This window comes from Eubalaena glacialis, chromosome 4 (assembly GCF_028564815.1).
Source record: "Eubalaena glacialis isolate mEubGla1 chromosome 4, mEubGla1.1.hap2.+ XY, whole genome shotgun sequence".
Lineage (NCBI taxonomy): Eukaryota > Metazoa > Chordata > Mammalia > Artiodactyla > Balaenidae > Eubalaena > Eubalaena glacialis.
Window position 1 is genome coordinate 103,485,225 of NC_083719.1, and position 27,509 is coordinate 103,512,733.

The 27,509-nt window shown below is 41.8% G+C and overlaps 1 long non-coding RNA gene across 2 annotated transcripts in view; it reads right to left on the reverse strand.

The window, feature by feature from the left end:
• LOC133089898 (uncharacterized) overlaps positions 1-27,509 on the reverse strand; it is a 704,715-nt gene that overhangs the window by 469,440 nt on the left and 207,766 nt on the right. For both annotated transcript variants that reach the window (XR_009700764.1, XR_009700763.1), the window contains exon 4: positions 2,075-2,117. This is a non-coding gene — a long non-coding RNA (uncharacterized LOC133089898). The remainder of the gene's footprint in view (positions 1-2,074; positions 2,118-27,509) is intronic.

A 27,509-nucleotide genomic window follows, 5' to 3' on the forward strand; every position in this document is an offset into this window, starting at 1 on the left:
CTACAGGTTGCATTCTGTTGATGCTGAATCCCTACAACTAGATCATTTGAAATTAATAAAAGAAATTATTGTTGTCACAGATATGCTTTCTCTGTAATAATCTGATTTTCTTAATGAGCTGCAGAGGTTCTGGTATTTCCCATTTAGCATATAAGGTACTAGCCCCCAAAAGAAGGTGTACAGCAGTTTATTGTATAACTGCAGAATACTGAGCAGTCGTTAAAGAACTAGAATGAGGGCTTCCCTGGTGGCGCAGTGGTTGAGAATCCACCTGCCAATGCAGGGGACACGGGTTCGAGCCCTGGTCCGGGAAGATCCCACATGCTGTGGAGCAACTAGGCCCGTGAGCCACAACTACTGAGCCTGCGTGTCTGGAGCTTGTGCTCCACAACAAGAGAGGCCGCGACAGTGAGAGGCCCACACACCGCGATGAAGAGTGGCCCCCACTCGCCGCAACTGGAGAAAGCCCTCGCGCAGAAACGAAGACCCAACACAGCCAAAAAGAAAGAAAGAAAGAAAGAAACTTTCATTAAAAAAAAAAAAAAAAAAGAATTAGTTATGAAACCAGATCCATTGACCTATCATGCCTATAAGAACCTATTAGATAAGGTAACATCTAAAATAATGCAAGAATAGAAAGTTAACAGTCATCATTTTCATTACTAAATGAAACCCACATGTTGAAAAAATGCTCGTGATTCAATTTTTGAAACAAACTTCTTGTACTTTTCAGTGACATAAACAAATGAACTGCCTCTATTGACTAAGCTTAAGTTGGGAGACTGTGTCTTGCACCCAAGGAGTATTGAATAATACTGATGTTGGTACTAGGAGTAGGGTTCTCAGGTTGGCTCGGCCTCCATCACTTGCCCACCTAGAATAGAAGAGAGGTGTGACTGGGAGGCACTGTACAGTAACAGTCCCTCAAGTCTCAGATGCGAGAAGCATCTGTCCAAAGGAATGGGGGCCACTGATAGTTAAAGACATCAAATAGAATGCAAGGCAGACAAAAACACAGCTACTATCCAGAAAACCCCCTCTCCCCCTATCTGTTCCTATTTTCTTTTCTTTTCTTTCTTTCTTTTTTTTTTTTTAAGAGAGAAGAGGGTTGGGTTTTTAAATATAAATTTATTTATTTCTTTTTGGCTGTGCTGGGTCTTCGTTGCTGCATGCAGGCTTTCTCTAGTTGAGGCGAGTGGGGGCTACCCTTCGTTGCGGTGCAAGGGCTCTCATTGCGGTGGTTTCTCTTGTTGCAGAGCATGGGCTCTAGGCGCTCAGTCTTCAGTAGTTGTGGCATGCGGGCTCAGTAGTTGTGGCTTGAGGGCTCTAGAGCGCAGGCTCAGTAGTTGTGGTGCACGGGCTTAGTTGTTCCACTGCATGTGGGATCTTTCCGGACCAGGGATCGAACCCGTGTCCTCTGCATTGGCAGGCGGATTCTTAACCACTGAGCCACCAGGGAAGTCCTGTTCCTATTTTCTGATACAACAGCCACATTAATCACAGAGTATTAGCCCCATCACTATGACAACTACTGAGAATCTCACAAAGATAATGATTTACAATTAGAAGAGAAATAAAAGGATTATTAGAGGAAGTCTCTCACAAGGAAAGGACATTGAAGTTGAAACTTGAGCGATAAACGTGAATTAGACAAATTCAAGAGTAAGAGTAAAAAAGCCTTTGAGGTTGAAGGAAACCTAAATGTGAATTCTCTTAATTCTAAGGAATTTGGAAAATTCTGCTTTAATTCATATGTAGAAAGGAACAAAACCCTAACAACAACAGAAGGCTGGAAAAGCTGCAAAATCATAGTTTTTTAAAACCTGTCAGAAGCAGACACAAAGAAACCCAAATAAACTATACTCCAGAGAGTGAGGAACACTTTCCAGGAGAAAAAAAAAAAAGGACTGAGCACTGGTCTCATACCTCGCACAACTGCAGCAGGAGGAGGGATCCATCATAGACTTACTAGTCAAAATTCTAATGACCTTTTAATAGCCTCATGTGGGAAGCACAATGGATTGCAATTCAAAGAACCCTCAGCCAGTCATAAAGCAAGTCTCCACTCACTCACCATGTCTTTTCCATGGATCTTCACTCAGCGCTTGGGAGTAGACCTAAAGAAAAGGAGTAGAGGAGATCTGAGAGAGATGCACCTTGAGATGGTGTCTATATCTATCCATCCATCTCTCTGTCACAGATTTGTGTGTATTCACACACATACATATTTGTTTTATACAATATGTATTATACACACATATATGATTTCTTTATATGATATTATAGATTGTATTTACATATAAACACATTATTCTTTAAACAATTTTTGACTAAAGCAAAAATACAAACATTGGTTACGGTGTTTATAATATACATAGTGGTAAAGTATAAAGTGACAAGAAGACAAAATGTGGAAGGAGATTGAGGGAATTATTCTATTTTAAGGTACTTATGCTGTTCATTAAAGGAGATGACAGGGACTTCCCTGGCGGTCCAGTGGTTAAGACTCCGTGCTTCCAATGCAGGGGGCACAGGTTAGTTGGGGGGAACTAAGATCCCACATGCCACGTGGTGTGGCCAAAAAAATAAATAAATAAAATATAAAAAATAAAGGAGATGACAATTTAATAATCCATATTGTACACTCCAAAGCAATTACTAAAAACAAATTTAACACAAAGACTTATGAAGATAATACATAAAAGAAAATGGGATACTAAAACAAGTGCACTTTGCTCAAGAGAAAACGGGAAAGGAGAAAAAGTAGAACAAAGAACAAATGGATTAAATATAAAACAAAAAATAACATGGAAGACTTAAATGCAACTATACCAATAATTATATGTAAATGAAATAAACATATATATTAAGTGGTAGAAATTATTAGTTTGGATTAAAAAAAATCAAGACCCAACTTCATGATGTTCCTAAGAAACATATTTTAATTATGAAGCATAGACAGGTTGAAAGTAAAAGGATGGGAAAACGTATAACGTGTATAGCAGATAATCTCTAGAGAAGGCCACCATCAATCCTACCTTGCACAGACAAGCCTACTGTTTCACACATCAAAAGGTACAAATTAACTCCCCTCCCCTGGAAACCAAGCTGGCTTTAGTGACTTGTTTAATGAACAGAATATAACAGACATGACATTCTGGGACCACTGAGGCTACTTTATCATAAGCCTTACAGCTTCTGCCTGAGGTGCTTAGAATGCTTACTTTTTGGATGTCGCTTTTGAAAAACCAAGCACCCTACAGTGAGAAGCCTGGGTCTTCCCCTGTGGAATCAGCAAAAGGGGAGAAAGGGGGCAAGAATTATACTATATGAGGTCTCCCCATACGGAGAAAAACATCTGGAATAGGAGAGAAGTATTTCTCCAAAAAACTCCCTAACTTTGGGTTTTTTCCCTTAACACATTGGGCTTAACCATGAAGTATATGGTCAGTTGGGGATGGGAGCCGGGGGTGGCTATCAACCGGGGTGAAAATAGGTATCTATCAGAAGAGTCCTTCATGAAGTCATTCCCACAACATTCTCTTTTAGGTATCCTCCTGAGACCAGTGGGGATCAATATTGATTTTCCCCTCAGAATGCTCGAAAAATGCGTTTGAATGATACAGTAAGTAAATTAACTTCGAATTTCTTCTGCACCCAAAGCTGAAAACCCATTCACTATTTTATTTTTGGCCCTAAATAATGTCCAGGCACATTGTCTGACGTAACATATGAGAGAGTTAGCAATGAGATTAAGTGACAACATGAAAATATAGATACTGCAATAATAAAATGTCAACAATGTAGAGATGACAGATTTTAATATACACACCCTCCCATTATCATATTAAAATTCAGAAGTATTGCATTTTATATTAAAGTCCAAATAAAATGATCTTGCCCTTGTGAGTAAAAGTTTTTGCGAGTTAAAGTCCAAAGGCATTGAAGTTAAAAATCAGTTTTTCTTGATCGAGTGAGTTAATGGTCCTAAGTCTGAAATTCTTAAAGTTCAAAATACATCCTCCCTAATTTAGTATCCTTTCATCTGTCAGGTAAAGGAGTTCTTGATGCCTCAGTAAAATTATTGTTCCTTCAGCAGCTCCATCCTGGGTTGTCTCTCCTTGGAATGGATGTAGTTCCTTCTTGACATCAAAAGTGGCATTTACTTCAGTGCCAGTTCTCTGTACGCATCCCTCAGATGCTGAACCCTATTCTGATGTAAGTTTTTCCACACCACCAAGCAATTCTCTGACACCAGCTGGGTGTCCTATAATTCAACTCAATTGTTTGACACTTACCAGGAGATAGTATCGGACTACACAGGTAAAGGACACAGTTCCACAAGACCGTCCTACACTTCAGATGCCAATTATAAGTCCAGGTTGTTACCCGTGACTCTGACGGACTGGCTATAAATCAGAGGTTCCCATGACCCCGTTCTTGGGTTCGATTGATTTGCTAGAGCAGCTCACAAAACTCAGTAAACCTGTTTACTCGGTAGATTACCAGTTTATCATAAAGCATATTAAAGGATTTAATTCAGGAACAGCCAGATAGGAGAGATGCATAAGACAAGCTAGAGGAAAGGATTAGGAATTTCCATGCCCTACTGGGGTACAATTCTCCCCGAATCTCTATATGCTCACCAACCAGGAAGCTCTCTGAACCCCATCCTTTTGGGTTTTTATGGAGGCTGCATTACAGAGACATGATGGATTAAATCATCAGCCATTGGTAGTTGAATTCAATCTCCAGATTTTTCAGGGGGGGGGTAGTGGAATTGAAGGTTCTACTTCTCTAATCACTTGGTTAGCTCCACTGGCAATCAACCCCTATCCCTAGGTACTTTTCATATCATTAACATAACAAAAGACACCTTTCTCCTTCTCATCTCTTAGGACAGTCCAAGAGTTTTAGGCGCTCTGTGCCAGAACCAGGACAAAGACCAAATATGTATTTCTCATTGTCGATCACAATATCACAATCCCCTTTCTAAGATCCTGAAAACTTCATGTGACACACAAGATTATTACAGCTCTGGCTCCAAAACCACCAAATTGAGGAAACAAGATGATCCCCAGCCTCTATCAACAGTTCCTACAGGCAATAGTGTACTCTGAGAATCCATTCTAAGAGTTGCTAAAGGCCATATAACAAAAATTCAACATCTGAAGGAAGTAAAGTAGATGGAAAAACTCTTGGTTCAGCATCTTCACATGCAGTCAGTTAATGTCTGTTATCCAGAATCCACAAACTGTGAATTCAAAATAAATTGGGTGAAATCTCCCAGCAAAATGTTAATGAGGGCACTACTCATTCACCATTTCTGTGATCTCTCTAAACTCACTATCACATTTCTCAGAGTGCATTTCAGATATTGCTGCCTACTTACAAAGATTAGAAATTTGAAATGATGGGAACCCAGTCACCAAGAATTATTTGCAGTGCCTATCTTTTCCATCCAAGTTATTAAACTACTTTAGTTTCACTTGGCCTTTTGTCTTCGGCATTCCTGGAACTTTGGTGCTGCCTGAGGGTGAGGTCTGTCTGGTAATACAGACTTCACATTATGTTACAAGAAAGTACTTCTGAGCTTGTGCTGCCACTTCTGCCTCTCGTATTAGAATTGCTTAGGGAAGAATTTCACTCCCACACTGAATACATTCAATTAGAAGAGTACTCACAACTGGACACCCACTTACAAAGGAGAAATTGGACTCCCTACCTCACACTCTATACAGAAGTTAACTCAAGATGGATCAAAGATCTAAACATAAGAGCTAAAATTATATACTAATTGAAAGAAACCAAACAGAAGGCCACATGTTGTATGATTCCATTTATATGAAGTGTCCCGAATAGGCAAGTCCATAGAGATAGAAGTAGATTAGTGGTTGCTAGGAGTTGAGGGAGAGGGGAATGGAGACTGACTGCTAATGGGTGTGGGACTTATTTTAGGGGTGATAAAACTGCTCTGGATTAGATAGTGGTGATAGTTGCATAAACTTGTGAATATACTAAAATCCATTAGATTGTATACTTTAAAAGTGTGAATTTTATAGTATGTGAATTATCTCTAAAGTTTTTTTTTTTAAAGTACATTCAACATATTCTGGAACCAAAGCTGCTGCTGATACATCAAATTCCCGGCTCCTAGGGCCTAGGAGATGCTGTCTTTACTCCTCCCATAAATTCATCTGGCACATTTTCTTGGAGCCAGTTGTATTAGAATTTGTATAAGTACTCTAAAACTTAGTGGTTTTAAATAGCAACTATTTATTTAGCTTGAGATTCTGCAGGTTGACCAGTTGAGCTAGGCTGAGCTGAGTAGTTCTTCTGATCTTAGATGGTTTCATGTAATCAAATTCTGGATCAGCTAGGGTCTACCTAATCTAGGACAGCCTCAGTGGGGTCGTCATCTTGGTTCCACATGGTTGCTCATCCTCCAGCTAGACTAGGATTGTTGTCACATGGGCAGCAGGGTTCCAAGCGTGAAAGAGGAAGTGAGCCTAGAGGAAGAGGCACATCATCACTTCCGGTGCATTCTATTGGCTAAAGTAAGTCACAATGCCAGTCAAGATTCAAGGGCAGGGAAATAAATTCCACTGCCTGTTGGGAGGAGCTACGATGACACATTGTAAGGAGTGGGGATTCAGGTAAGGGTAAAAGATACTGAGAACTTTTGTAATCTACCATTTCCTAGAGCAGATATTGCAAGACAAGAGTTGTGCAGTGGGTCTAGAGAACAACCAGTACACATCAGAGAGAGAGGCTAGAGGATTCCAAGAGGGAATTTCTAAGAGAAACCAGAAAAAGGAACTCAACAGATGACCTGATGTATTAGACTAGATTGAAAGGAGTTTTAGAGTTCTTTCAGAAAGTACTAGTATGGATTATAGGATCACAGAAAACAATTCCTTCAGGGTCAGGTGGGTAATATAAGTGTGCAAAATGGCCAAATGGAAGTCAGCAAAGAATGAGGTGCAGAGTGCATGCCCATCTTAAAACACTGAAATCATTAGTTTCAGGGAAAATAAACAGGATTTCATAGATACTAAATATAGTATAATATAGAGTTCATTGTATATATGGTCACACTTACATATTTACCTACTTATATATTTACATGGTCATAATAATCCAAACACTGAATATTAATTTAGCAAGAAAATATGTAATGCAAGTACAATGAGAAAATAAAGTACAGAAAGATGCATGTTTTTGGATCAGGGAATGGGGTGAAATTTGGGGAATCGCAATCCCAGGATCAAGAGGAAACTCAAAACATCTCCAGTACTGCTGATAGGAACTGAGACAAGTCTTTGATTTACTGAGAAAGTCCCAGGATGCATGCTAAAAGCAAGGATGTAAAACTAAGCAGTTAATGTTACAGACTTAGATTGTCCTACATATTATATTAGCATACTGTATTTGTCTGTCTAAGGAGAAGTTTATTTGAAGAAATCTGGGCAAAGTAGTACAAAGTTTAATTCAAAACATGTGGTAATTACACTTAAATAAACATAAGGAAAGAGTTTTAAGATTTCCAGTTGCACATGGTCAATCGTTGTGGTTGCCCTTAAAAATAGTAGTTAATGTAGCCACAGAATGTTAATAAATGATTTCAAAACCTCAAAGTTTATTGGGAAGATTTCCAAAATGTATCAGTATTTGCTTGAAATGACTCCACCCATGAGCATGGGTTTAAAATCATTACAGGACAATTATCCTTCTCCTCCTTTAAGATAAATTTGGAAACTTTGCCTTAAGTAGAGCCTTCTATATTAAGAACAACCTTGAACTTCATACCGAGAAAATTAGTATGTGTAAATTTATACGAAGTCTACAATAGTAGAACATGAAGGCAAACAACATTCCTGAATGACGAAATAATCTCTTCATCCTCTAGTTTGGGTCAGGCACTTATTTTTAGCTCAGAGGCTTTATAATTTTTATAAGATTACCCATAAATCTTCCTTGCCAGAAAACCAACAGTAAGCAACAGTTTTTTGGATCTCTGTTTCCTTGAAGCAATTCTCTTTCATTTTCTGAAAACCACATACCAGGGTTTCTGCTTGAGGCCAATCAGATTGATGTATTGGCTAGTGAGGATGGCTATAGAATGAAGAACTGGCCAGAGCCACTGTTCCCACTGGCATTCTCATGAGACACACCTAAGTTTCGTTCAAGGCTTCACTGTGTAATACCCTCATTTAAGCAGAGCTTGTGGATAATGAAATGCATCTCAAGGGTGAAACCACTCTGTCCTGTTCAGCAGGCCACATCTTCAGGACCACTATGAAACCAAGCATCTGTTTTGTGATGTTTGAAGCCAAAAAAAGGAATCAAACCAATCTGTAAGTTTTGGCCTTGGTGTCTCATCTCTTACCTCAAAATTCTAGATGGGTGGTTGAGAGGGGTTAGAGTTTAACTAAACCATTTTAATAGTTTTAAATTACCTTGGTATAAATAGATTCTATAGAAACAAAATGACTATGAATTTGAAGATTAAAGGCAAGTTTTTCATTTTTTCAGTTAATTGAGTGGACATCTTTTGGGTATCTACTTTGGGAAGAGGCCTGGACAAGACACTGAGGGTTTGCTAAAATGAGGAGTTTTCAGGCCCAGCCCTGAAGATTTTACTTTAGTCGTGGAATCAGGTGTTTAACCAGGGTTTGCAAACTCGCGGCCTGTAGGCAAATCTGGTCTACAGCCTTGTTTTGTTGGCTTGCTTTGTTGAGTGTCTAATTTGAATGTTTTAAGCTAGGCATGCATTCTCTAGCTCATTCTCTGCTAATTTACATTTGACCACTCCTCACAATTATATTACCCACCTGACCCGTGAGGGAATTGACTTTGCAACTTTGAAGACTAGATATATTACATAAGAAATGAAATAAATTGGGAAACTGTGCTATAGAGAGAAACATAGACTTTTAATGTGAGAGAGACTACTATGAATCCTGGTTCTGCTACTTAATATCTATGTGATCTTAAGCAAGCTGTAATAACTTCTTTGAGCCTTAGTTTTCTTGCCTGTAAAGGGAGCTACAAATACTATCTCACAGTGTGGTTGTGAAGATTAAACAAGATAATATTTCTTATTTGTACAAGAGCCATCACATTGTGAAGGCTCTATAGTTTGGTAGCCATTCTTTGCCTCCCTTTACAGTAGATGCCTATGAAAGCTCAGAGGAAGGATCCATTAGTTCTGGCTAGGTGGGCAGGAACACTTGGCAAATCAAGTGATGATTTGAACTGGGCCGTGACGGATGGAAAGGATTACCATGGACAAGGAAGGGGTGTGGGGATTTCTATGTTTTAGGATCTTCTGTTTTGGGAAAGTGTGTTTTGAGTCAGGCCATGGGATGAGAGTTCTTTGGGGTTGAGGATAGTAGAGAACATCTCCGTAGCGTAAGCAGAGAGCTAGTCTGGATCAGGCATTGCTGTTCATCACTTGCTTTCACGTTTTCCCATCATGGGGTATGAAGCACTGCTGCTATATTTATGGGGCCGAAAGTAATTACCAGGTTCCTGGAGCAGAGATGGAGGGCTTAAAAGGCCATCCACGGAAGATAGCCATGAAAGGGAATATTAGGCTCCAGGGACCAATCCTATAGTTGTAAGCATGCACAGCTATTTCTTGAGAACAAACCAGATGCCATATCTTAGTCAAATGACCTTTCCTAGGGTTTAGTGATGGGCAAATTGTGTTATACATGGTTCTTAGGATTACTAGAGTATATCCTGTAAGTCCTTCTGAGTGGTCTGTAACTTCTACAGGCAGTTAACTACCTGAGATGAAGGAAGAGTTAGTAGCTAGAGTGGTGGTACTGTGGGTGGATCAGTAGGTGGGTAGTTCTGTACAGATTCTGCAGTGCCTGCAGAAGTCATGATTGTGTAGGGTAAGTAGGAATAGGGCATTCCTGAAGGAGCAGTTGAATTGTTCCATCAGGCCATCAGTCTGTAGCAAGCAATGATGAACATGTTGGTGGACATGAAGGAATTTGAACAGTGCTCCCAAAATATAAGATAAGAACTTGGACCAAGTGTCTGAGATCCAGAAGATTGGTATTTCAAGGAGATGAACATTTTCCTTCATCACAAGAGTTGCAGAAACTATCATGAATGTGGGGAGAACAGAGGAATGGTGACATTCAGGGGATAAAGCGTGCCATCTAAGAAAGTGTGTCCATCCTCATGACTACAGGAGGAGAGAAGACATAAGATATGAAATAAAGTCCATCATGAGACTATCCAAAGGAGTATAGGGGTTAGGAGTAGGAGGTTTCCCCCAACAGAGGTCTTGGTTATTTTTGTAGTGGTCTGCTTGCCGTCTCTCAGACTGGTGACCCAAGCACTAGGCACCTGGCCCTACCACACCCATGGCACTGTTGACCCTACCTAGTGACATGTTGTTTTCAAGTACCCATGAGAGAACCAGCAAGCCACTACTTGTATAGGCGCATCGGACATCCCCACTCCATTATGAGGGTTAAGTACTATGGTAGGAGTTTTGGTAAAACTCTAGCCTTGTAGAAGTCTATAATTTCCAAGAAATCAGAGGATTCTAATGCTCTGGACTCATCATGCACTTTTCTGAGACCTCTTCTAATTCCCTAGTCAAGGGATTAACCCATTCTACCCAGGTGACCAGGTGAGAATGCAGAATCTGTGTATGAAAGTCCACAAAACCTACCTTCTAAAGAGTTCATTCATAGCATTTGCCAAATCCTAGGTGATAAAGCTGTCAAACATGATCATCCTGAGGTCAGGAATCTGGGGTTAGCCCTGCATCCAGGGTCACCCTGTTAGAAGATGCAAATTACCCACCTCCACCACTTCAAAAAAACAGCACTTTATTGCATTCTCCCTCTATCACTGAATCTGGGTCACCACAGGTAGCTACTGCCTTTGCCATCATATGTCGGGAAAATTGAGGGACTCCCCCCAGATCTCTCAGGAGGCAGGAATGTGAGCAGGTTTCAGCTTCCAACATTTGAGAATCATCAGGTGGCTGCCTTGCTCCATATTTTTTACCACAGTGCTATATTTCTTACATGTAGTACATAGAATATGGCCATTGACCCCCACCGGATAATGAACAGAGGGATCTGGAACCTTGTGTAGCACATGGAATGTCCAAAGTGCTCTCTTCAGGGGATGTCTGATGTGCCTCTCTAGGGTTCTATTGCACTGCAACTGTCAGAGATGCTCTTACACAAGTAGATCCTGGACATATGATAAACTCACATGACTGTTGGTTCTTGCAGATACGCCTACCGGAGCTTCACATAAAAATTCAAATTTTCAGGTTCTCCTGAAAAATAAACATGCCAAGACAAAGGATCTACATTCCCACATGGCAACAATCCACAGGACCGGAGAAAAAAACTTCTTCTTTGCACTAGCACGTGCTCCCCAATCGCCACAGTCTTCTTCACTCCTTGTCATGTTAAATGGATGACCTCCCTCATTTACTTCTGTGATTGCATATCTTAATTTAAAGGAAGAGAGAAGACAGAGGGAGGAGCATGATAAAAGGAAGGGAGGTATGAAGTATGAATTACTTAAAAGGACATATACTAGGCTATGAGAAGAGAAAGATAGGTGGGGACTACAATGAAATAGTCTATGAAAACTCTCCTAAGCTACTGAGCTTATTTTTTACATAACGTTAAGACAATGAAGGCTTTCACTTAAGAGTTCAGCAAAATGTGAACTGCTTTAGAAAGATAACTTCAGAAGCAGTGTGGATGACACAATGTAAAAATTAAAGACTAGAAGCAAGGACGTTTTTATAAAAAAAAGTACAAGGGAGAAAAAAATGAGAGCATGACCTACCCTTGCCCAGAGTGACAGAAAGGAGGGAAGGAATGCTGTAGAGAATTTGGAGATGGAATTCATAGAACTTAGGAGACAACTGGCTAGATAAGAGTGAGGAAATAAAGATGAGTGTGATGATGCTAGCCTAAGTCTCTGGGAGAAGAACATGAACTCTGGATAGAGTTCAGGGAGAACTCATTGGAGAGAAAGATGAGTTCCATTTGAATGTGTTAAAATAGAGGGAGTGGCGAGTCATTTCCTAGGGACACATCTAACAAATGGAGCTTGGGAGAAAAAAACTAGAGATAGGGACTTGGAAATCAACAACAAATGCTATTTGAAGCCAGAAACTAGGTGAGGTTGTTTAGGGCATGGAGAAGAGGGGTATACAGAGCCCTCAGGAGCACTATACTTACAGAAATGGTGATGGAAGAAGTGCCAAAAAGTGAGACTAAAAACAAAATAGGAGGGGCTTCCCTGGTGGCGCAGTGGTTGAGAATCTGCCTGCTAATGCAGGGGACACGGGTTCGAGCCCTGGTCTGGGAAGATCCCACATGCCGCAGAGCAACTGGGCCCGTGAGCCACAACTACTGAGCCTGCGCGTCTGGAGCTTGTGCTTCGCAACAAGAGAGGCCGCGACAGTGAGAGGCCCGCGCACCGCGATGAAGAGTGGCCCCCGCTCTCCGCAACTAGAGAAAGCCCTCGCACAGCAACAAAGACCCAACACAGCCAAAAATAAATAAATAAATAATAATAATTAAAAACAAAAACAAAAACAAAATAGGAGACATGGGGATGCAGTGGATATTTTCCATTGGTCCTTCCAAACCCACTTTCTACCCAGCTCTGTGCCTGGGGAGGCTGACCTGTGTGGGCTGCTTCCATTGGCTCCCTTGTCCTCTGGCAGTGGGTCTGATTTGGCCAATAGGAAGCACAGGCAGAGATCAGAGGCTGGGAAGAGCAGGATGCTGGGGGTATTTATTTCCCTCACTCGCTCCCTACTGGGTGTTCCCGGGTTAGCTACATTTCTCTCTGATGTTCACAGCTCTGTTGGGTAGGTTCTCTCCATGTAGCTGGTTGGCTAACTGGCCCCATCTCTCGTCCCTAAGGATAGTCACAGCTCCCCTTCTGTAGTCCCAGCGTACTGCCCCTACCCTGATCTTCATAAAGAGTCCCTCGGTTACACTCCTTTCAATCACTCAGTGTGAATATGCCATCTGTTTCCTGCTGGGATCCTGACTGATTCAAAGGTAAATCCAGGAGGGTGCACTATCCTGGAAGCCATGGTAGAAGAACCTGCATAAATGCTCCAAACCACATCATGGGATAAGGACTAAAAAGAAGCAGAGTTTGACATTTGTTTTTAGAAGACTGGTGTGGGCGGGAGTCAAGATGCAAGGTTTGGTGGAGGAAATGAACGGTGAAAGAAAATAGAAGCAGTGAGTAAGAAATATTACTTCAAAAAGGCTGGTGGTCTAGGGAGAAAAAAGAGAGAGAGTACATCAGTCTGAAGCAGAACAAATCTATTCCTTTAAAGTTAAGGAGAGATGGAAATAGCCCCATAAAACTGCTTTTTTTGGTCAATTGCCTCATTGTCACATGATTCAAATGGCCTCCTTAAATTAGCATATCACCTTCTCCCTAGGATTTTAATTTGACAGAAAGGTTTCAAATATGACCGAGACAGCTAAAGATGAAATATCTAGTTCAGGCTTACCTCTCTGAGTCATTCCAGCTATTAATCATTTATAGGACACTATAAGCCACCTCTAGGAAAATGATGATTCTTTATTGCTTGTTAAAAATATTTACATTTTCCTCTACCAGCTGTATACAAGGGATTGATACTTTCCGATTTGCTAAGTCAATAACATCTTCCCCGAGCCATCAAAGGATTTGATAAACCAGCAAAACACGAGAGCCTCTGCCACAGATAAGTGGGAGGCACGCGGGCTGTCAGGCAATTAAGTGGACCTGAATAAGCTGATGTAATTAAGCCTCTTACTGCATAATTATCTTTATTTTAAATGTCTTTTGATGAAACATCTGTTCCCTGCTCCAGATATGAAAAGAGGGACCCATGCTCATGAAGAAAACAGGCTTGTGAGGCTCTCACACATGCTGCCTGGGCTGCTCAGATCCAAGGCAACAAATGTTGTCATTTGTTCCATCTTTGCATGCGAGAGGCAGGTGTCCTCACGTCCTGAGCCCGAATTCATCTGACCTTCAACTCACAGCAGCTGCCTGAAGCACTGTCACACAAAGCAGTCCCTGGGTGCCAAAGGGGACCCTGAGAAGCAAGCGGGGCATCTAGCTGTAAGGGCTCGTGCTCTGACCATCTCAAAGGAGGACAATCAGAGGTGTTCAGCAAGGTGGGGAATTGGTCAACAGGATCTACTCGGGTCCCTATCTCCTGACCACATCCCCTTCATCAAAGGTAAATATGATTAGTCAAACCTGACTAATGCTGGGCAGCATCATTTTGGTGAATTTCTGTATGGCGATTTTGTTGGTCCTCAGTTCTGTAGACCTCAGGCTCTAATTTGTCAATTTCCTATGTTTTTCCAAATCGGGAATTTTGAATCATGCTAATGGACATTTAAGTGAGAAAGTCACAGCTCTGGAAAAGAAATAGACCTGGTTTTATGCAGGCATACCTCGTTTTATTGCACTCCATTTTATTGCGCTTCGCAGACATTGAGGTTTTGACAAATTGAAGGTTTGTGGCAACTCTTCATTGTCAGATGATAAATAGCACTTCTCAGAAATGGAGTATTTTTAAATTAAGGAATATACTTTTTTTAGACATAGTGCTATTGCACACTTGATAGATTATAGTATAGTCTTTTATATACACTGGGAAACCCAAAAATTCGTGTGCCTTGCTTTATTGTGATATTCACTTCATCGTGGTGATCGGGAGCCGAACCAACAGTATCTCTGAGGTCTGCCTATATTCTGGTGCTGCCACCTGTGGCCTTGGTAACCAACCACTTGTTGCTCCCTTTCAGCCTCAACTTACTCAACTCTAAATTGAAAATAAGAATACCTACCTTACAGACTAATTGTGAGAATTCAAAAGCAGGCAGAAAGCCTAATAGTGTGCATTACGTATAGCAGCTGATCTGAATAAACATTAACTCTCTCCCCTTCCTCTGACCCACTCCTTCCCACCGCCCATGAAGGAGTCTAAATGCCCGTTTCTTAATTAATGGTGAGATATCTCCTGTCAAGAACACTGACCAGGGTTCTGGTTCAAGATGGAAGGGGATCCTGAACTCACATCCTCCTGCAAACACACGGCATCTACAGCTACACATGGAACAATTTCCTCTGCAAAAAAACTGGCTGAGCAACTCCTATGCATCGGGCAGACAAGGAAAGCCCAAATCAAAGAGGGTAAGGGAGACTGGGACAGCATTTCACCATAAACCCCACCCTGGGCACAGCAACCCACAGTAGGGACAGAACTCAAAATCTGGATCTTCTCCCTGAGGATTGAAGGATTTGAACTCCACATTGGGCACCCCCAACTTTTGAAACCTCCACCTGAGAGATGAGCCCCCAAAACATCTAGCTTTGAAAACCAACGAGGCTTGTGTCCACGAGACCCACAAAGTCATAGCAATCTAAGGAACGGCTCTTAAATGGCTGATGCATGGACTCTCCCCCCACAGGGCTCAGCAAAGAGCAGCTGATCAAGCGGCGCCTGGATTTTGTGTGGGAGAGGCTAACTCGCTGTCTTGGAATGTTGGCCTGCTGGGCAGCCATCTGATTTGACACACATTTGGGGGTTACTCGGTGCTCCTTGGTGATGGAGACTGATGGACACCATCTTTGCACTCTCCCTCTGCCATGCTCTAGCCAGCAGGTACCATCTTTTCTTCTTTTCTTTTCTTTTGTTTTTGGCTTTTAAAACTCTAGGCTTTTTCCTTTTCTCTTTCTTCTTTATTCTTTCCTGGCAGGCGCCATCTCTACCCTATCCCTTGGCCTCACTCCCATTAGTGGGCTCCATCTTTGCACTTTCCCTGTGCTGCACTCCAGGGCACCACTATCTCCCAGAGGAGAGTTTATACACTCTTCTGGTGCCCTGGTTTTTGTGGCTGCCACCAGGGACCCCTCTAGATTCCCTGGCACGGGTGGTCTGTGGGGTTTACGCTTGCAGTCCTATGGGACTGTCTATATTTTCATAATTTCAGAGCTGCTGCCTGGGGGTCTGGCTTCCAATCAGCGTGAATCCAGGTGCTGACTGAGATCCTCCCCTTTGGAACACTGACAGGTCTTGGCATACCTTCAACTCATGGGAGCCATGAAATGTGAAATAGGCTGCTTGGACAATCACAAAGATTTGAGGGACCATCAAGAGCTAGGGCAGGGTTGAACGATAAGGTTCATCCCCTACACAAGGCCATTCCTTCAAGACTGGGAGAGATGACTCTTTTTTTCTAATGCGTAGAAACCAACACAGAGTCAAGCAAAATGCAAAAACAGAGGAGTAAATTCCAAAGGAGAGAATAAGATAAAACCTCAGAAGACCAGTGACCAGCACACACCTCTCTCTGCAGCATCCAGCAAATTGGGGAACAAGGAGTCAGATCGTGGGATGGGTGTTTAACAGAATCAACATACTGCTGCATCCTTAGTAAATAAGACCATCCTCAGTGACCAGAGGCCATTTCTCTAAGCCTGGGTCACAGATTTCCTGGTTAATAATGGAGACAGACTTCCAGTGCTTTTACCTCCAATGTCTATATTCTGTATTTTGGGAAGATCACTCCCTTTATGACTATATCTCTCCTTTCACATCTTAATATCATTCATACTAGATCAGCTTTTGGCATGCTAATATCTTGAGCCAATGCTTTAGCCTCTCCTTTTTTTCTTTAACAAGTCTATTGAAATATAATTCATACATCACAAAATTCATCCATTTAAATTGTACAGTTAAATGGCTTTTAGCATATTCAGACTTGTGCATCTTCACCACAGTCAATTTAGAACACTTTCACCACCCAGAAAGAAATCCTACGCCCTTAGTCATCACCTCCCAACCTATTTCCCCCACAACTCGAGGACCACTAATCTACTCTCTATCAATTTGCCTATTTTGGATATTTCATATAAATAGACTCATACAGTATATGCCATTATGTCTGTCTTCTTTCATGTAGCATAATGTCTTCAAGATTCATCCATGTGGTAGCATATATTAGTACCTCATTCCTTTTTATTGCCAAATAATGTTCCATTGTATGGATAGACCACATTTATCCTTTTACCAATTGATAGACTTTTGGGTCATTTTGGGGGTATTATGACAAATGCTGCTATGAACATTCCTGTACAAGATTTTGCATGAATACATTTCAATTCTCTTGAGTGTATGTCTAAATGTGAAATTACTGGGTTATATAGTAACTCGATTTTGAGACACTGTCAAGCTGTTTTTCAAAGTGGCTACACTATTTTAAGTTCCCACCAGTAGTACATGACGGTTATAATTTTCCCAAATCTCCCCAACACTTGTTATTTTCTATCCTTTTGACTACAGCCATCATAATGGGTGTGAAGTGTTATCACCTTGAGGGTTTCTTTTTTCATAATTTTTTTTTTTCTTTTTGGTGTGGTGAGAACACTTAAGATCTAATCTCTTAGTAAATTTCAAGAATACAATAGGGGGTCTGGGCAAGATGGCAGAAGAGTAAGACGCGGAGATCACCTTCCTTCCCACAGATACATTAGAAATACATCTACACGTGGAACTGCTCCTACAGAACACCCACTGAATGCTGGCAGAAGACGTCAGACCTCCCAAAAGGCAAGAAACTCCCCACGTACCTGGGTAGGGCAAAAGAAAAAAGAAATAACAGAGACAAAAGAATAGGGACGGGACCTGCACCTGTGGGAGGGAGTCGTGAAGGAGGAAAGGTTTCCACACACTAGGAAGCCCCTTCGCGGGCAGAGACTGCGGGTGGCAGAGGGGGGAAGCTTCAGAGCCACGGAGGAGAGCGCAGCCACAGGGGTGCGGAGGGCAAAGCGGAGAGATTCCCGCACAGAGGATCGGTGCCGACCAGCACTCACCAGCCCGAGAGGCTTGTCTGCTCAGCCGCCGGGGCGGGCGGGGGCTGGGAGCTGAGGCTCGGGCTTCGGTGCTAGCCGGGAGGGAGTCCGGGAAAAACACTGCAGCTGCCGAAGAGGCAAGAGACTTTTTCTTGCCTCTTTGTTTCGCGGCGCGCAAGGAGAGGGGATTCACAGCGCCGCCTAAACGAGCTCCAGAGACGGGCGCGAGCCGCGGCTATCAGCGCGGATCCCACAGCAACAGGGGCGCAGAGGGAAAAACGGAGAGATTCCCGCACAGAGGCTAGGCGCCGAGCAGCACTCACCAGCCCGAGAGGCTTGTCTGCTCACCCGCCGGGGCGGGCGGGGGCTGGGAGCTGAGGCGCGGGCTTCGGTCGGATCCCAGGGAGAGGACTGGGGTTGGCTGCGTGAACACAGCCTGAAGTGTCTAGCGCACCACAACTAGCCGGGAGGGTGCACGAGAAAAAGTCTGCAGCTGCCGAAGAGGCAAGAGACTTTTTCTTGCCTCTTTGTTTCGCGGCGCGCAAGGAGAGGGGATTCACAGCGCCGCCTAAACGAGCTCCAGAGACGGGCGCGAGCCGCGGCTATCAGCGCGGATCCCACAGCAACAGGGGCGCAGAGGGAAAAACGGAGAGATTCCCGCACAGAGGCTAGGCGCCGAGCAGCACTCACCAGCCCGAGAGGCTTGTCTGCTCACCCGCCGGGGCGGGCGGGGGCTGGGAGCTGAGGCGCGGGCTTCGGTCGGATCCCAGGGAGAGGACTGGGGTTGGCTGCGTGAACACAGCCTGAAGGGTCTAGCGCACCACAACTAGCCGGGAGGGTGCACGAGAAAAAGTCTGCAGCTGCCGAAGAGGCAAGAGACTTTTTCTTGCCTCTTTGTTTCGCGGCGTGCAAGGAGAGGGGATTCAGAGCGCCGCTTAAACGAACTCCAGAGACAGGCGCGAGCCGCGGCTATCAGCGCGGACCCCAGAGACGGGCATGAGACGCTGAGGCTGCTGCTGCCGCCACCAAAAAGCCTGTGGGCGAGCACAGGTCACTCTCCACACCGCCCCTCCCGGGAGCCAGTGCAGCCTGCCACAGCCAGGTTCCCGTGATCCGGGGACAACTTCCCCGGGAGAGCGCACGGCGCGCCTCAGGCTGCTGCAACGTCACGCCGGCTTCTGCCGCCGCAGGCTCGCCCCGCCTCCTCCGTACCGCTCCCTCCCCGCAGCCTGACTGAGCCAGAGCCCCCGAATCAGCTGCTCCTTTAACCCCGTTCTGTCTGGGCGGGGAACAGATGCCCTCAGGCGACCTACATGCAGAGGTGGGTCCAAATCCAAAGCTGAACCCCGGGAGCTGTACGAACAAAGAAGAGAAAGGGAAATCTCTCCCAGCAGCCTCAGAAGCAGCGGATTAAAGCTCCACAAACAACTTGATGTGCCTGCATCTGTTGAATACCTGAATACACAACGAATCATCCCAAATTTAGGAGGTGGACTTTGGGAGCAGGATATATTAATTTTTCCCCTTTTCCTTTTTTTGTGAGTGTATATGTGTATGCTTCTGGGTGAGATTTTGTCTGTATAGCTTTGCTCTCACCGTTAGTACTAGGGTTAGGTCCGTCCATTGTTTTTTTGTTTTTTACTTAAAAACATTTTTTTTCCCTAATAAATGTTTTCTTAATAATTTTTTCCTTATTTTCTATTTTTAAAAAATTTAAAATAATTTTTAAATAAGTTTTTTCATATTTTTTATTTTAAAAAATTAAAAATTTTTTTCTTAATAAATTGTTTTCTTAATAATTTTTTTCTTATTTTTTATTATAAAAAATTAATAAATCTATTTTTCAAAATTAAAAAAATTTTTTTCTTAATAAATTTATTCTTAATAATTTTTTTCTTATTTTTTATTATAATACCTTTATTTTATTTTATTTTATCCTCTTTCTTTCTTTCTTTCTTTCTATTTTTTCTCCCTTTTATTCTGAGCCATGTGGATGAAAGGCTCTTGGTGCTCCAGCCAGGCATCAGGGCTGTGCCTCTGAGGTGGGAGAGCCAACTTCAGGACACTGGTCCACAAGAGACCTCCCAGCTCCACGTAATACCAAATGGAGAAAATCTCTCAGAGATCTCCATCTCAACATCAAGACCCAGCTTCACTTAACGACCAGCAAGCTACAGTGCTGGACACCCTATGCCAAACAAGTAGCAAGACAGGAACACAGCCCCATCCATTAACAGAGAGGCTGCCTAAAATCATAATAAGGCCACAGACACTCCAAAACACACCACCAGACGTGGACATGCCCACCAGAAAGACAAGATCCAACCTCATCCACCAGAACACAGGCACTAGTCCCCTCCACCAGGAAGCCTACACAACCCACTGAACCAACCTTAGCCACTGGGGACAGCTACCAAAAACAACGGGAACTACGAACCTGCAGCCTATGAAAAGGAGACCCCAAACACAGTAAGATAAGCAAAATGAGAAGACAAAAAAACACACAGCAGGTGAAGGAGCAGGGTCAAAACACACCAGACCTAACAAATGAAGAGGAAATAGGCAGTCTACCTGAAAAAGAATTCAGAATAATGATAGTAAAGATGATCCAAAATCTTGGAAATAGAATAGACAAAATGCAAGAAACATTTAACAAGGACGTAGAAGAACTAAAGAGGAACCAAGCAACGATGAAAAACACAATAAGTGAAATTAAAAATACTCTAGACGGGATCAATAGCAGAATAACTGAGGCAGAAGAACGGATAAGTGACCTGGAAGATAAAATAGTGGAAATAATTACTGCAGACCAGAATAAAGAAAAAAGAATGAAAAGAACTGAGGACAGTCTCAGAGACCTCTGGGACAACATTAAACGCACCAACATTCGAATTATAGGGGTCCCAGAAGAAGAAGAGAAAAAGAAAGGGACTGAGAAAATATTTGAAGAGATTATGGTTGAAAACTTCCCTAATATGGGAAAGGAAATAGTTAATCAAGTCCTGGAAGCACAGAGAGTCCCATACAGGATAAATCCAAGGAGAAACACACAAAGACACATAATAATCAAACTATCAAAAATTAAATATAAAGAAAACATATTAAAAGCAGCAAGGGAAAAACAACAAATAACACACAAGGGCATCCCCATAAGGTTAACAGCTGATCTTTCAGCAGAAACTCTGCAAGCCAGAAGGGAGTGGCAGGATATACTTAAAGTGATGAAGGAGAAAAACCTACAACCAAGGTTACTCTACCCAGCAAGGATCTCATTCAGATTTGACGGAGAAATTAAAACCTTTACAGACAAGCAAAAGCTGAGAGAGTTCAGCACCACCAAACCAGCTTTACAACAAATGCTAAAGGAACTTCTCTAGGCAAGAAACACAAGAGAAGGAAAACACCTACAATAACAAACCCAAAACATTTAAGAAAATGGGAATAGGAAAATACACATTGATAATTACCTTAAAGATAAATGGATTAAATGCTCCCACCAAAAGACACAGACTGGCTGAATGGATACAAAAACAAGACCCATATATATGCTGTCTACAAGAGACCCACTTCAGACCTAGAGACACATACAGACTGAAAGTGAGGGGATGGAAAAAGATATTCCATGAAAATGGAAATCAAAAGAAAGCTGGAGTAGCAATTCTCGTATCAGACAAAATAGACTTTAAAGTAAAGACTATTACAAGAGACAAAGAACGACACTATATAATGATCAAGGGATCGATCCAAGAGGAAGGTATAACAATTGTAAATATTTATGCACCCAACATAGGAGCACCTCAATACATAAGGCAAATACTAACAGCCATAAAAGGGGAAATCGACAGCAACACAATCATAGTAGGGGACTTTAACACCCCACTTTCACCAATGGACAGATCATCCAAAATGAAAATAAATAAGGAAACACAAGCTTTAAATGATACATTAAACAAGACGGACTTAATTGATATTTATAGGACATTCCACCCAAAAACAACAGAATACACATTTTTCTCAAGTGCTCATGGAACATTCTCCAGGATAGATCATATCTTGGGTCACAAATCAAGCCTCGGTAAATTTTAAAAAATTGAAATCGTATCAAGTATCTTTTCCGACCACAACGCTATGAGACTAGATATCAATTACAGGAAAAGATCTGTAAAAAATACAAACACATGGAGGCTACACAATACACTACTTAATAACGAAGTGATCACTGAAGAAATCAAAGGGGAAATCAAAAAATACCTAGAAACAAATGACAATGGAGACACGACGACCCAAAACCTATGGGATGCAGCAAAAGCAGTTCTAAGAGGGAAGTTTATAGCAATACAAGCCTACATCAAGAAACAGGAAACATCTCGAATAAACAACCTAACCTTGCACCTAAAGCAATTAGAGAAAGAAGAACAAAAAAACCCCAAAGCTAGCAGAAGGAAAGAAATCATAAAGATCAGATCAGAAATAAATGAAAAAGAAATGAAGGAAACAATAGCAAAAATCAATGAAACTAAAAGCTGGTTCTTTGAGAAGATAAACAAAATTGATAAACCATTAGCCAGACTCATCAAGAGAAAAAGGGAGGAGACTCAAATCAATAGAACTAGAAATGAAAAAGGAGAAGTAACCACTGACACTGCAGAAATACAAACGATCGTGAGAGATTACTACAAGCAACTCTATGCCAATAAAATGGACAACCTGGAAGAAATGGACAGATTCTTAGAAATGCACAACCTGCCGAGACTGAACCAGGAAGAAATAGAAAATATGAACAGACCAATCACGAGCACTGAAATTGAAACTGTGATTAAAAATCTTCCAACACACAAAAGCCCAGGACCAGATGGCTTCACAGGCGAATTCTATCAAACATTTAGAGAAGAGCTAACACCTATCCTTCTCAAACTCTTCCAAAATATTGCAGAGGGAGGAACACTCCCAAACTCATTCTACGAGGCCACCATCACCCTGATACCAAAACCAGACAACGATGTCACAAAGAAAGAAAACTACAGGCCAATATCACTGATGAACATAGATGCAAAAATCCTCAACAAAATACTAGCAAACAGAATCCAACAGCACATTAAAAGGATTATACACCATGATCAAGTGGGGTTTATTCCAGGAATGCAAGGATTCTTCAATATACGCAAATCAATCAACGTGATACATCATATTAACAAATTGAAGGAGAAAAACCATATGATCATCTCAATAGTTGCAGAGAAAGCTTTCGACAAAATTCAACACCCATTTATGATAAAAGCCCTGCAGAAAGTAGGCATAGAGGGAACTTTCCTCAACATAATAAAGGCCATATATGACAAACCCACAGCCACCATTGTCCTCAATGGTGAAAAACTGAAACCATTTCCACTAAGATCAGGAACAACACAAGGTTGCCCACTCTCACCACTATTATTCAACATAGTTTTGGAAGTGTTAGCCACAGCAATCAGAGAAGAAAAAGAAATAAAAGGAATCCAAATCGGAAAAGAAGAAGTAAAGCTGTCACTGTTTGCAGATGACATGATACTATACATAGAGAATCCTAAAGATGCTACCAGAAAACTACTAGAGCTAATCAATGAATTTGGTAAAGTAGCAGGATACAAAATTAATGCACAGAAATCTCTTGCATTCCTATATACTAATGATGAAAAATCTGAAAGTGAAATTAAGAAAACACTCCCATTTACCAATGCAACAAAAAGAATAAAATATCTAGGAATAAACCTACCTAAGGAGACAAAAGACCTGTAGGCAGAAAATTATAGGACACTGATGAAAGAAATTAAAGATGATACAAATAGGGGAGGGATTAACCAAGATGGCGGAGTAGAAGGACGTGCTCTCACTCCCTCTTGCGAGAGCACCAGAATCACAACTGGCTGCTGGACAATCATCGACGGGAAGACACTGGACTTCACCAAGGAGGATACCCCACGTCCAAGGACAGAGGAGAAGCCACAATGAGACGGTAGGAGGGGCACAATCAGAGTAAAATCAAATCCCATAACTGCTGGGTGGGTGACTCACAGACTGGCGAGCACTTATACCACAGAAGTCCACCCACTGGAGTGAACGTTCTGAGCCCCACGTCAGGCTTCCCAACCTGGGGGTCCGGCAACGGGAGGAGGAATTCATAGAGAATCAGACTTTGAAGCCTAGTGGGAATTGATTGCAGGACTTCAACAGGACTGGGGGAAACAGAGACCCCACTCTTGGAGGGCGTACACAAAATAGTGTGTGCATCGGGACCCAGGGGAAGGAGCAGTGACCCTGGGGGAGACTGAACCAGACATAACTGCTGGTGTTGGGGGGGTCTCCTGCAGAGGCGGGGGCTGGCTCTGTTTCACCGTGGGGACAAGGACACTGGCAGCGGAGGTTCTGGGAAGTACTCCTTGGCGTGAGCCCTCCCAGAGTCTGCCATTAGCCCCACCAAAGAGCCCGGGTAGGCTCCAGTGTTGGGTTGCCTCAGGCAAAACAACCAACAGGGAGGGAACCCAGCCCCACCCATCAACAGTAAAGTGGATTAAAGTTTTACGGAGCTCTGACCACCACAGCAACAGTCAGCTCTACCCACCTCCAGAGCCTCCCATCAAGCCTCTTAGATAGCCTCAAACACCAGAGGGAAGACAGCAGAAGCAAGAAAAACTACATTCCTGCAGCCTGTGGAACAGAAACCACATTTACAGAAAGATAGACAAGATGAAAAGGCAGAGGGCTATATACCAGATGAAGGAACAAGAAAAAACCCCAGAAAAACAACTAAATGAAGTGGAGATAGGCAACCTTCCAGAAAAAGAATTCAGAATAATGATAGTGAAGATGATCCAGGACCTTGGAATAAGAATGGAGGCAAAGATCGAGAAGATGCAAGAAATGATTAACAAAGACCTAGAAGAATTAAAGAACAAACAAACAGAGATGACCAATGCAATAACTGAAATGAAAACTACACTAGAAGGAATCAATAGTAGAATAACTGAGGCAGAAGAACGGATAAGTGACCTGGAAGACAGAATGGTGGAATTCACTGCTGCGGAACAGACTAAAGAAAAAAGAATGAAAAGAAATGAAGACAGCCTAAGAGACCTCTGGGACAACATTAAACGCAACAACATTCGCATTATAGGGGTCCCAGAAGGAGAAGAGAGAGAGAAAGGACCAGAGAAAATATTTGAAGAGATTATAGTCGAAAACTTCCCTAACATGGGAAAGGAAATAGCCACCCAAGTCCAGGAAGCGCAGAGAGTCCCATACAGGATAAACCCAAGGAGAAGCACGCCGAGACACATAGTAATCAAAGTGGCAAAAATTAAAGACAAAGAAAAATTATTGAAAGCAGCAAGGGAAAAACGACAAATAACATACAAGGGAACTCCCATAAGGTTAACAGCTGATTTCTCAGCAGAAACTCTACAAGCCAGACGGGAGTGGCATGATATACTTAAAGTGATGAAAGGGAAGAACCTACAACCAAGATTACTCTACCCGGCAAGGATCTCCTTTAGATTTGATGGCGAAATCAAAAGCTTTACAGACAAGCAAAAGTGAAGAGAATTCAGCACCACCAAACCAGCTCTACAACAAATGTTAAAGGAACTTCTCTAAGTGGGAAACACAAGAGAAGAAAAGGACCTACAAAAACAAACCCAAAACAATTAAGAAAATGGTCATAGGAACATACATATCGATAATGACCTTAAACGTGAATGGATTAAATGCTCCAACCAAAAGACACAGGCTTGCTGAATGGATACTAAAACAAGACCCATATATATGCTGTCTACAAGAGACCCACTTCAGACCTAGGGACACATACAGACTGAAAGTGAGGGGATGGAAAAAGATATTCCATGCAAATGGAAATCAAAAGAAAGCTGGAGTAGCAATACTCATATCAGATAAAATAGACTTTAAAATAAAGAATGTTACAAGAGGCAAGGAAGGACACTACATAATGATCAAGGGATCAATCCAAGAAGAAGATATAACAATTATAAATATATATGCACCCAACATAGTAGCACCTAATTACATAAGGCAACTGCTAACAGCTATAAAAGAGGAAATTGACAGTAACACAATAATAGTGGGGGACTTTAACACCTCACTTACACCAATGGACAGATCATCCAAAATGAAAATAAATAAGGAAACAGAAGCTTTAAATGACACAATAGACCAGATAGATTTAATTGATATTTATAGGACATTCCAGCCAAAAACAGCAGATTACATGTTCTTCTCAAGTGTGCACGGAACATTCTCCAGGATAGATCACATCTTGGGTCACAAATCAAGCCTCAGTAAATTTAAGAAAATTGAAATCATATCAAGCATCTTTTCTGACCACAACGCTATGAGATTAGAAATGAATTACAGGGGAAAAAACGTAAAAAACACAAACACATGGAGGCTAAACAATACGTTACTAAATAACCAAGAGATCACTGAAGAAATCAAAGAGGAAATCAAAAAATACCTAGAGACAAATGACAATGAAAACACGACAACCCAAAACCTATGGGATGCAGCAAGAGCAGTTCTAAGAGGGAAGTTTATAGCTATACAAGCCTACCTAAAGAAACAAGAAAAATCTCAAGTAAACAATCTAACCTTACACCTAAAGAAACTAGAAAAAGAAGAACAAACAAAACCCAAAGTTAGCAGAAGGAAAGAAATCATAAAGATCAGAGCGGAAATAAATGAAATAGAAACAAAGAAAACAATAGCAAAGATCAATAAAACTAAAAGCTGGTTCTTTGAGAAGATAAACAAAATTGATAAGCCATTAGCCAGACTCATCAAGAAAAAGAGGGAGAGGACTCAAATCAATAAAATCAGAAATGAAAAAGGAGAAGTTACAACAGACACCGCAGAAATACAAAGCATCCTAAGAGACTACTACAAGCAACTTTATGCCAATAAAATGGACAACCTGGAAGAAATGGACAAATTCTTAGAAAGGTATAACCTTCCAAGACTGAACCAGGAAGAAGCAGAAAATATGAACAGACCAATCACAAGTAATGAAATTGAAACTGTGATTAAAAATCTTCCAACAAACAAAAGTCCAGGACCAGATGGCTTCACAGGTGAATTCTATCAAACATTTAGAGAAGAGCTAACACCTATCCTTCTCAAACTCTTCCAAAAAATTGCAGAGGAAGGAACACTCCCAAACTCATTCTATGAGGCCACCATCACCCTGATACCAAAACCAGACAAAGACACTACAAAAAAAGAAAATTACAGACCAATATCACTGATGAATATAGATGCAAAAATCCTCAACAAAATACTAGCAAACAGAATCCAACAACACATTAAAAGGATCATACACCACGATCAAGTGGGATTTATCCCAGGGATGCAAGGATTCTTCAATATACGCAAATCAATCAATGTGATACACCATATTAACAAATTGAAGAAGAAAAACCATATGATCATCTCAATAGATGCAGAAAAAGCTTTTGACAAAATTCAACACCCATTTATGATAAAAACTCTCCAGAAAGTGGGCATAGAGGGAACCTACCTCAACATAATAAAGGCCATATATGACAAACCCACAGCAAACATCATTCTCAATGGTGAAA